Source organism: Sceloporus occidentalis, unplaced genomic scaffold (genome assembly GCF_023333645.1).
Source record: "Sceloporus occidentalis isolate IW3139 unplaced genomic scaffold, rSceOcc1.0.p SCAF_20, whole genome shotgun sequence".
NCBI lineage: Eukaryota > Metazoa > Chordata > Lepidosauria > Squamata > Phrynosomatidae > Sceloporus > Sceloporus occidentalis.
In genome coordinates, this window is record NW_028317000.1 from 1,048,512 (window position 1) to 1,058,944 (window position 10,433).

Here is a 10,433-nt window from a genome sequence, read left to right on the forward strand (position 1 = left end):
CCAACCTGATTTCACGGGGGCTTAGAAGCATTCTCTCCCAAGAGTGTCCCCCAAGCATCCTGAAGCTTGGGATATGTTAATGTTTGTTTTGTATTTGCCCATTAGTCAATTTGGGGGCAATGACATCTGCACAGCTCTCCATCTGTCAAATGTTTTTAGTGTCAAGGTATCTGCTGTGTATCCCCCCACTTCCATCTCTTTCCCTAACACCAAGAATGGAGTACCTTTTCTGTTTGACATGGACTCAGTTTTGTGAACTGTTAGACAATAAAACCTGGCCTGATCAGCTTGTCTGCTCTGCATCTCCTTTGGGACTGATGTTGATAGACTGTCTGCAGTTTCTTCCTGGCTCTTCTGAGTATTCAGAGTGGAATTGTAGATACAATTGGCTGACAGAAACATTTGTGTCACAGGTTCTTTTTCTTCTTGTTCAAGAGACCATTTGGCCAGTTTAGAAGAAGCCAGATGTAGAGAACTTGGATACATTTAGAAGCTGGAATATATGTGTGTGAGAAGGGAATTCTCATCTGTCTAAAGTTTTAATCCTTCTTCATCCAGCCTCAGTGCTAGCAATTTTTAATGTGTTTTTGAATTTGTCATGGATCACTGAGGCACCATCAACAAGTCATCAGTATGAACTACACATAATGTTAAATGTGAGATCAATTTCAACCTGCCTGGATCCCCCCCTTTTAAAACAAATATTACCTATAAGGGATCTTAGATCATAGATGTGTTACTGTGCGGACTGCAACTTCCAGAATCTTTTAGTCATCCTAGCCAATGAATATCCTGGCTGGGAATTCCTGGCTGTGTAGTCCAAAATAGTGAAGGGGCTGTGCAAGAAGGAAGGCTAACCCCACACCACATGTATTGTGGTCTCAATGCTGACCTGCCCCCTTCCTATGCTTGTTATTTAGTAGCAACAAAATCCTAAAAGCATAATAAATTCAGTTCCATGTACAATATAATGTGTAGTTTAACCCAAAGGTGGGTGTTTCCCAACCACTGCTAAGAGCATTGTGGATGCAAGCTGGGCTATACTCCTTTCTGGGGATGTGTTTCTTCAGTTAAAATTGTAGAAAAGAGTATTAATTTAGAAAGAACCCCTAAAAAACCCATTTCCTCTTTGGAATAAAGCTGAGCTGGAAAGGGGTAGTAGAGTTGAGTGTCATCTGCATATTGATGGCACCGCACCCAAAACTATGGATGACCTCTCCCAGCGGTTTTATGTATATGTTGACTAGCATAGGGAGAAAACAGAACCCTGAGGAACCCCACAGGCCAATGGCTAGGGAGTTTAGCAGGAGTCCCCTAGCACAACCTTCTGGGTTTGCCCCTCCAGGAAGGAATGGAGCCACTGTAAAACAGTACCTCCAAGCCCTATTCCATAGAGGCGATCCAGAAGGATACTATAGTAAATGATATCGAAGGCAGCTGAGAGGTCCAGCAGAACTAACAGGGACACACTCTCCCTGCCCAGTTCCTGCATTGGTCATCCATCAAGGTGTTCAAGGCTGTCTCTGGAGATCATCACAGTGCCCTTTTCTGTCCTTCCCTCCTGACCTAGGTGTGGGATGAAAACCTTTAACCTTTAAGTTTGGAAGTCACCACTCGTTCTAATACTTTGCCCCAAAATGGTAGGTTGGACACTGGCCAATAATAATTATTATAGTGGGATTCAATGAAGCTTTTTTCAGCCAAGATCTCACAACTGCCTCTTTTGGGCACGTTGGGACTCTATCTTGTTGTCAGGAGGCACTGACTACCACCTTCACCCTCTCAGCCAGTACCCCTCTGGCCTGTTTAATAAGCCACGAAGGACAATGGTCTTGTTTGTGAAATGCTCACCTTTTTTACTCAACTTACCATCTTGAAGAATTCTTTTTCTATTTTATGAGTTCATCATAGCTTACTTTGCCATGGGACTGTGTTTGCCACTGCATGTGTGGATGTCATAGGAAGGACTTTGTCACTATGGAGTTAGAAAGATGCTAATCTGGCCACTATGTTGAGGTGCCCTGATATTGTTGGACTGTAACTCCTATTATCCTCAATCTGTTTCTATTCTGAGCTTCTGAGTTGAAGCTCAGTCCCCTCTGGGAAAGGCTGCCTTCCAGTTCCTTTATGTTTCGCATAAACAAATAATTGTGTCTAATCGTTTCTTCACTTACAAGGCCTTTTGGCTTGTGGGAGATACTACTGATTCAGCTGAACGGAACAAGGACCAAAGTGCAGCAGAAACTGTTTGGTCTTAGTTTTCCTGATGGATGGATAGATCCAGGGAACATCTTCCCTGGCAGCAGTTCATAGTAATGATTAAACACTGTCAGGTCAGAGCGACAACAGGCTTCTGCAGCTCCTTGCAGGATAGCTGGATTGAAGGAGTGAGCTGGGATGCTCCCTTTTTTTAATGGACAGAAATTCTTGTGCTGCTATATGACAACAAGCAGGAAGCTTAGGTCTGCAGTCTTTATCTCTTTGCCTCATTTGGGACATTTATTATTACCATACCTCCGTGTCAGGAAAAACCTGCAATTGCTGCACTGTTGAATTAGTTGGTGGGGAAGCTGGAAACGTTCCTTGGGACTACAACTATCAAAATGGCCAAAGAATGGTAGATTTTCCAAGTCTCTCCTTGCCACTGAACATGAACAAAGGCTTATAGAATGTGATGTTTAACAATGGAAGTGAAGATGGAAAAGGACCATAAGAAACAGTACCTCCAAGCCCTGACAGTAAGGGCTGTTCGACAGTGGAATGCACTCCCTCGGAGGGTGATAGAGTCTCCTTCCTTGGAAGTCTTTAAACGGAGGCTGGATGGCCATCTGTCAGGGATGCTTTAATGGATTTCCTGCATGGCAGGGGGTTGGACTGGATGGCCCTAGTGGTCTCTTCCAACTCTATGATTCTATGATTCTATGATTCTATGATTCTAAACCAAGTTGCAAAGTATTTCTGCTGAAGGAAAGCACTAGAGGAGCAACAACACGTTCATGCTCACTCTTTTATTTCTTCCTTTATTCTGTATTCCAAAAGTTCATAGACATAAGCCCTAATTGAGCCCCAGTGATGGCTCTAAAGCAGGTTGTGGAAAGCACATCACAACCCTATATGCAGAACCACATAGAAGCCAAACTACAGTGACATTTGACAGAGAGGAGGAGCTTTTATTAGAAGGCGCTTTCCTGATTTGTAGTCCTGGATTTCTTTTTCTGACCTGTTTTTCTTATTTTCTTTATAACATAAAACACACTCTTACAAGCCAGAAGAAATGATCTCACAGCATTTCAGCTCATTGTTTAAACATTATGCTTATTTAAACTTGATGTTTAAAGAAGCAGATGCTATGTGTATGTCTGTGTATACCTGTGTGTGTGTGTGTGTGTGTGTGTATCAGCTTCCGTACATGTATGTACATTGATACCTCCTGGTTATTTATTTCGTAACCTTTTATTTGGCATCTCTTATTTATTTGGTAACTTTGGCTTCTTTTGAACAAACACACAGAGCAATATATATCTGTGTCTATATCTATATCTATCAATATGCATGCCACCTGCTTATTTATTCGGTAACCCTAAATTTGGTGTGCATGTGTGTGTGTGTGTGTGTGTACACTCCCCCAAGATAATTATTTTCTTCAACCATAAGGAGAATTTGTGACACAAAAACACCATCTATGGCAGTAATTCACATGCTGTAGCAAGAGAATACTAGCAGTCTAAGGGAGACCTGAGAATGTGCCATGAACAATAAATCCTGAATGGTTCCCATGAGGCAAAAACTCCTCTCCATGGAGGAGGTTACACAGTTTATTTCATGGACACACAACCTTTGCCCATAACTTGTCTTCCCTCTATACAAAAGACAGATTGCTCCAAAAGGATGTGTTTTCATATACTGGTTGCCAGTATCTCTCTGAGCATAAGCCTACAACCAATAAGTTGGCTTCTGATTACTCTGTTTGTAGAACTGCCTTCTCCAATATTTAGGCACGCCAAGATATGTTGCAGCTTGAAGAAGAGAAGCATGTGAAGCCCCTAAATGCATCCCAGCCCAAGTGCATAGAACCTCAGACCAGTCAAATTATTTTGGGAGCTGAGGAAGAAAATTCTGAATAGTTAAAAGAGTTCCCATACCTAGGATCAAATATTGATCAGAATGGTGACTGCAGTCAAGAAATCAGAAAATGACTAGGAATGGGAAGGGCTGCCATAAAAGAACTAGACAAGATCATAACATGTAAAGGTAAGGAATGATGGTGGCACAGTGGTTAAATGCCAGTATTGCAGCCACAAGGTTATAAGTTTGATCCCAGGCAGGAGTCAGCCTTCCATCCTTTCATAGGTCAGTAAAATGAGTACACAGCTTGTGGAGGCAATTGGCTCCAGTAGCGAGGCAGAGAAACACATATCTTCCTTTTCACCCATGCATTTTATACCAGACTAGGAACAATCTGAAGCAGCTACTTCTATCTTGGCCAAAACAAATAGAGGACATAGAATCATAGAGTTGGAAAGGGCTCTAAATGGGCCACTGAGTCCAACCACCTGCTCAATGAAGAAACTCCAGTTAGAGAATCCTCAACAGGTAGCTATTTGGGGTCTTTTTAAAGCTGTCCAGACAGAGACCCAGCCATCTATGTAATTGGCTCTATTGCTGAACTGCTTCTACTGTCAAGATGTTCCTTCTTGAGATAGAGCACACTGAAGTGGTCACATGCACATCTCCATGTGGCTCTGGATCAACTGCCTGCATGTAAATAATAAATCTGTCATCTGTAACTCCATCCACTTTGGCTCTGGTTTCATCCACTTAGGTAAGGCAGACTAAGATAGGATTTGACTGGAGTAATGTGGACAAAGATAGGGAACTATTTTCCTACCCCTTATTTAGATGCACAGCATGTGCACAGTTGGCAGAATGGAACCACTTCTACAGAAGTCTAATCACTACAACGTGGAGGTAAAGGATTAACTTTTAAGAACATTCCTCTAGCAAATTACGTTCACACATTAGCCAAGGATTACCAAAAAGCACACATGGTTCAAAATCATCCTTCAAAATTGGCTGCTGTGGAACAGATTGGGGATTTCCAGCAGCATCGGTGGCATTCTCCCATATGATAACATACGTTTTCCACCATTCCATTCTGTTCCATTCCCGTTCCCCAAGTGCCATGTGATAAACCTCTGAATTTCTGCCCTTGGACTGATAAAGGTTCCCCATCCTTGGAAAGATACATAGTGAGGCGTCAGACAGAGTGCCTCAGAGAGAAAGGTGCTGAGGGGTGGTAGCAAGGTTCTGGGATAACAGAGCTGTGTGTGCCATGAAATCTGCTCTTGGGTATGTTAGAGAATGCTGTTCTATTGCCAGTGATGCAGTATAATTCAACTGCCAGGTTTTGTACATGGAGTGAGAGTGGGCACCATCTTGTTGTTCACCTCAGCAAGCAAGATGTCTTGGCCCAGCCCTGAATCCATGCTTTTTTGGAACCACACCTGGGGCTCAGTTACTCAGAGGCAGGTTCATTAGAGAAAGTGAAAAAGGCATGGCATGAGCAGGCCACTAAAGGGCATCATTTTTGTGAAGTAGTTAGCGGATAACAACAGGCTGCCTCTTCAAGAAGCATATGCTATATTCAACTCTGACTGTTTATGTACTTCCCAAGGCAGATTTAATTTATAGTGGAAAATCTCTTAAGCAAATGCCTCCTTTCAAAGAATAAAGCTGTTTAAGAAAACAATTTTCTCTGCCTCAGGATTATGCATTGAACACTTGCTGCTGTAATGCCCTGGAGATTCCCTGGCCTGACAGCCAAGACGTATCTCTGCTCCCAGGCTGCCTCTTCTCTTATTGTTCCTTTGCTCCCAGCCGGAAGAAGAGGCAGCTGCATTTCAAACAGGGGAGAGGATGCTCATTCTTTGGAAGAACTACTGGTCTCAGGAGGGTTTGATCAAATAGACATGCTGTTAAGAAATCCTTCAAGAATTGAAATGATAAGCCGTGACAGATCCCTTTAACCAGGTTGGTCCAAAAACTCCAGTCTCTAAGAATCCTGCCATTCTCTCTTCCCTTGTTTCCTCAATTCTTCTCCTTTCTGGATTGGTCTTCTGGGCATCCAAGTAACCTAGATTTGGACAAGTTTGTATGTTAGCTTTGTGTTCTTTATGGTAAGCCTAACCACCCTTGCTTCAGAATGAAAGAACACAGTCTGAGTCAGAGTTAACAAAATAACAAGTGGATTAATGTGATTTTTTGTAACCTGATGTGTAGCCTATACTCAGGACAAGAATACTGAATATGGAGAAACAGAATGGTTTCCAACTGGAAAAGGTGTCAGGCAAGACTGCATACTATTTATTCAACTTACATGTAGAAAATCTTGTACACAGTACAGGCCTGGACTTAGAGGCAGGAGGAGTGAAGCTCAGGGGAAGAAACATTAATAATCTTAGATATGCAGATAACACAATACTACTAGCAGATACCAACAAAGACCTGGAGCAACTATTGAAGAGGGTCAGGGAGAAAAGTGCCAAGGCAGATTTAATGTTGAACATTACGAAAACAAAAATATTGACCATGGAAGAACTACAAGAATTCCTCCAAGATAACAAGAAAACCGAAATAGTGAGAGTGACACATACCTAGGTTCAAAACATAGATCAGAATGGAGATTGCAGTCAGGAAATTAAAAGAAGACTAGGACTGGGAAGGACAGCTTGGACAAAATCCTAAAGTGCAAAGATATAATTCCTGAACACTAAAGTGAGGATTGTCCAAGCCATCGTATTCCTCATGCTGCACAAATGTGAAAGCTAGACAATGAATAAAGCTGAAAGAAAGAAAACCAACTCATTTGAAATGTGGTGCTGGAGAAGAGTGCTGAAGATACCATGAACAGCCAAGAAGACAAACAAATGGGTTTTAGAACAGATCAAGCCTGAACTCTCCCTGGAATCCTGGATGACTAAATTGAGGCTGTTGTACTTTGGCCACATCATGAGAAGGCATGAATCATTAGAAAATATAAGAATGCCAGGAAAGGTAGAAGGCAGTAGAAGGAGAGGGGGTCCACAGATGGTTGGACTCAGTCAGAGGGACCACGGGCCTGATCCTGCAGAACCTGAGCAGAGAGGATGAGGACAGGGAGTCTTGGAGAGGTCTCATCCATGAGGTTGCCCTGAGTCACGGTTGACTTGAAGGCAATTACCAGCAACACTTAACCTGTTAACCTGTGAAATAATAAATGCTTTATCAAGTTCCAGTACTTAGTCCCAACCATATAATGATATTCAACCTGAACGAACTCAGACCTTGTCCTTCAATCGATTCAGGCATCCATAACACACTCGATCCCCACTGACTTGCCCAAGTCTCTTATTCAACTTTCAACTGTTAACCCTGCCTCAGTTCCCTCAAACACACACTCTTACTTTTATTTTTTCAGTTCCTCTCCACAGTCTCTCTGACCCGAGGTTGGCTGCCTTGGAGCCAAGTCTGGCTAGCGTCTCCTTCACATAAGCTAAATTGTCTATTCCTGCTTTTATCTACTCTTCTTTCTACAGGAGCACCATCACTAGAGCACTTCATGACATAGACATGCTCTGGAAAGAAATGCAAAAGTGAAAAAAGGCCTCACATATTGGAAACTGAAATTTGCCACTGACTGGCAAATGTCCAATAGTTTATCATTAGAGCACATGCAATGAATGCATAAGATCCCAGATTCAATCTCTGGCAGAGATCTCTAGGTAAGAATGGGAAAGTTCCCTGACTAGAAGAACGGAGATCAAACGGAGATCAACTTGTCTCCTATTCTCCACTTTTAGGTCCTTGAAAGCATTTCCCTTCATGAGTGAGGGGATACCAGCACAGAACAACAGCCATAATAGTTGCACTTTTAAGAAAAGAGTAGACCCTTCTGGGATGGCAGTGGCAGTGTGGGTCACTGGAGGTGCATTTCTACTAGCCACTGGACTGCTGGCCCTTAAGCTATGCTGCTACTCTAGCTGGCATCTTCCAGCAGGGCTTGAAAACCATCCATGGAAAGCAAGGCAGTCAGAGATGAAAATACAGGAAAAGATGCGTTAATAATCGTTATTTATTTTAAAAATAACAAAGCATCACTACTTTTCAGACTCACAGAGGTGGAAAAGACCACACAGGCCACGCAGTCCAACCCCCCTGCCATGCAGGAACTCAAAAGCAAAGCACTTATAACATTGTGAGTTATTTTATACTTGTGAGCTGTGACCTCATTAGAGTGAAGAAAGAAAGATACCATTGTCAAGGGTTGCTGCTTCATGCTCTACTGTGGACATTGAAGCAGTGGCAAGGTGGATTGGAGAAGTGTGTGTAATGTTCCTTCAGCTACCAGCTTGTACCATAAAAGGACTGTAGTTCCCTATGCTCCACTGTTCCTCTCAAGGAAAAAATACAACAATAATTACAGATAGCCCCTAGGACAAAAAAGGGTCATCTCTCAAGTAAATAAGGATATCTGGTGTTTTTGCACTAGCCCGCCTTTAAACTCAGCACAACATGGTTTACAGCAGTGCCAATACACTCCAAGTATCATCTTTCTAGAGAGGTTCCTTATGCTGAAGCGGCCGCTCCTGCTGAGCAGTTAATTATTGCAGAGTCCCCGTCTGGGTGATTTAATTAATAAGATACACACTGTTCACATTTTATTGTTTGGTTCTTATGTTTATATATGAGGTAATTACTTGTAAAGGAAGCTGCTTTGCAAGGGCACCCTTGGAAATTAAGGCTCGTCTCAAGGGCTTCTTCCCAGTGGCAAGGCTAATAAAGCCTGAATGTGGCTGCAAGCACAGCTTGTATTTTACAGGAGAACATTATTTCTCCCTCTCAGTGTGCTTGAAAGGACAGTGAGGCTGAAGATTCCCAAGGATAAAAAATAGGCAGTGTGTGTGTGTATATATACATACATACATACATACATACATACATAAGCAGCCCTTCCATCTATGTAGCACAGGAGAGGGGTAATGTTTTCTTACACTGAGGGTTACATTCTAGTTACGAACAGTGATGGGGGTTACAAATCAGTGATGGGCCAGATCATTCCCTAGGTTTCTTTCCACCAGCCTTCTTCCCCTCCACCCACTTCTTTTCTCTCCTCCTTTCAACATTATTCCTCTCTCCCCCATTCCTCCCATCTCATTTGCACCATTCTCTCCTTCCCTTTCTGACACATTCTTTCTCCTCCCTCGCCTTGCTTTTTCCCAATGGGCTGTCAGGCACATATACTGTCCCAATTTGATTAATCCTCTATCATCCCACTTTTTCAGCAGCTTTTCAAGTATCCCAGTTTGTCCTCCCACTTCCTTGCTTCAAACTGAGTTCAAAATGCACAAGCAATCTGCATGAAGGCCTCAAACAGATGGCCCAAAATGGCCACAGTCGGGATGCTCCAGGGGCAAGGCATGCACATGCTGCACATTCTTGGATCACTTGGAGCTTGTGCCAGGGCTGCAGAAACCAGCTGTGAAAAGAGCGATTTCTTACAGTTCCTTTTTGTGGCCTGTCGAGAACCATGGCAGCAGGTTCCCTTGAGACTGTGGCATCTGGCTACTGTGGTCCTGCGATAGCTCTGGGGTGATCAGGGCGGGAGCAGCTTCTGGCCACTCCTACTGCCCCGTTTGCTTGAGCTCTAAGTTAACTCAGCAAGGGGTATGTTTGAAGAGGACAAAATCCTGCCCTTCCCAGGTGGGTCAATCAAAAGCAAACTGCTGCAGCCTATCCTAGTTTGTGTGTTCTTCCCCAGTAACAGCTTTTGCCATCTTGAATAAACTCTGATGCTGCTTGGGCACATGTGCCCCAGTTTTCGTCTTTCAAATGTTGGAGGGTAAGCATGGGACACAGGGAACTGAGAGAATTTACAAACAGCAGCTCCCACTAACGACACTACTTTTCTAGAGTGGTGGGACTGCATGCTCCTGTGAGGCAACAGGTTATGCTGCTGGCAGGGTTTCCCATGTCAGACAGGCTTTTGCTGAGGAACCAGACTAAATGTGCCAAACAGCTACTAGGCAGCAGCAGTAGTGGAGGTTGACACTCGCAGAGGATCACTCAGAGACAATGGCACGGGACAGACCATCCAAAAAGAACAGTCTCCCAGTGCCCAGCTTTGGTCCATGGGGAAGCTGCAGCCTCCAGACTGCGGGACTTCCTCGCGGACCAAAAAGAACCCACAAAAAGTGGGTTCTTCTTGCGGCGCCATTATGCTGCTGCAGTGCGCCAATTGTGCACTCGCAGCATCACAATGGCGCCACGACGTGCAGACGTTAGGTGTCTGTCACATAATGATGGTAGTGCCATCTGTACAGGGCGCCGCCATTTTGATGCCCTCGTCACGTGCGAGGGGCGAGAGGCATCTAGAAGCGCTGCCCCTCACACGTGAT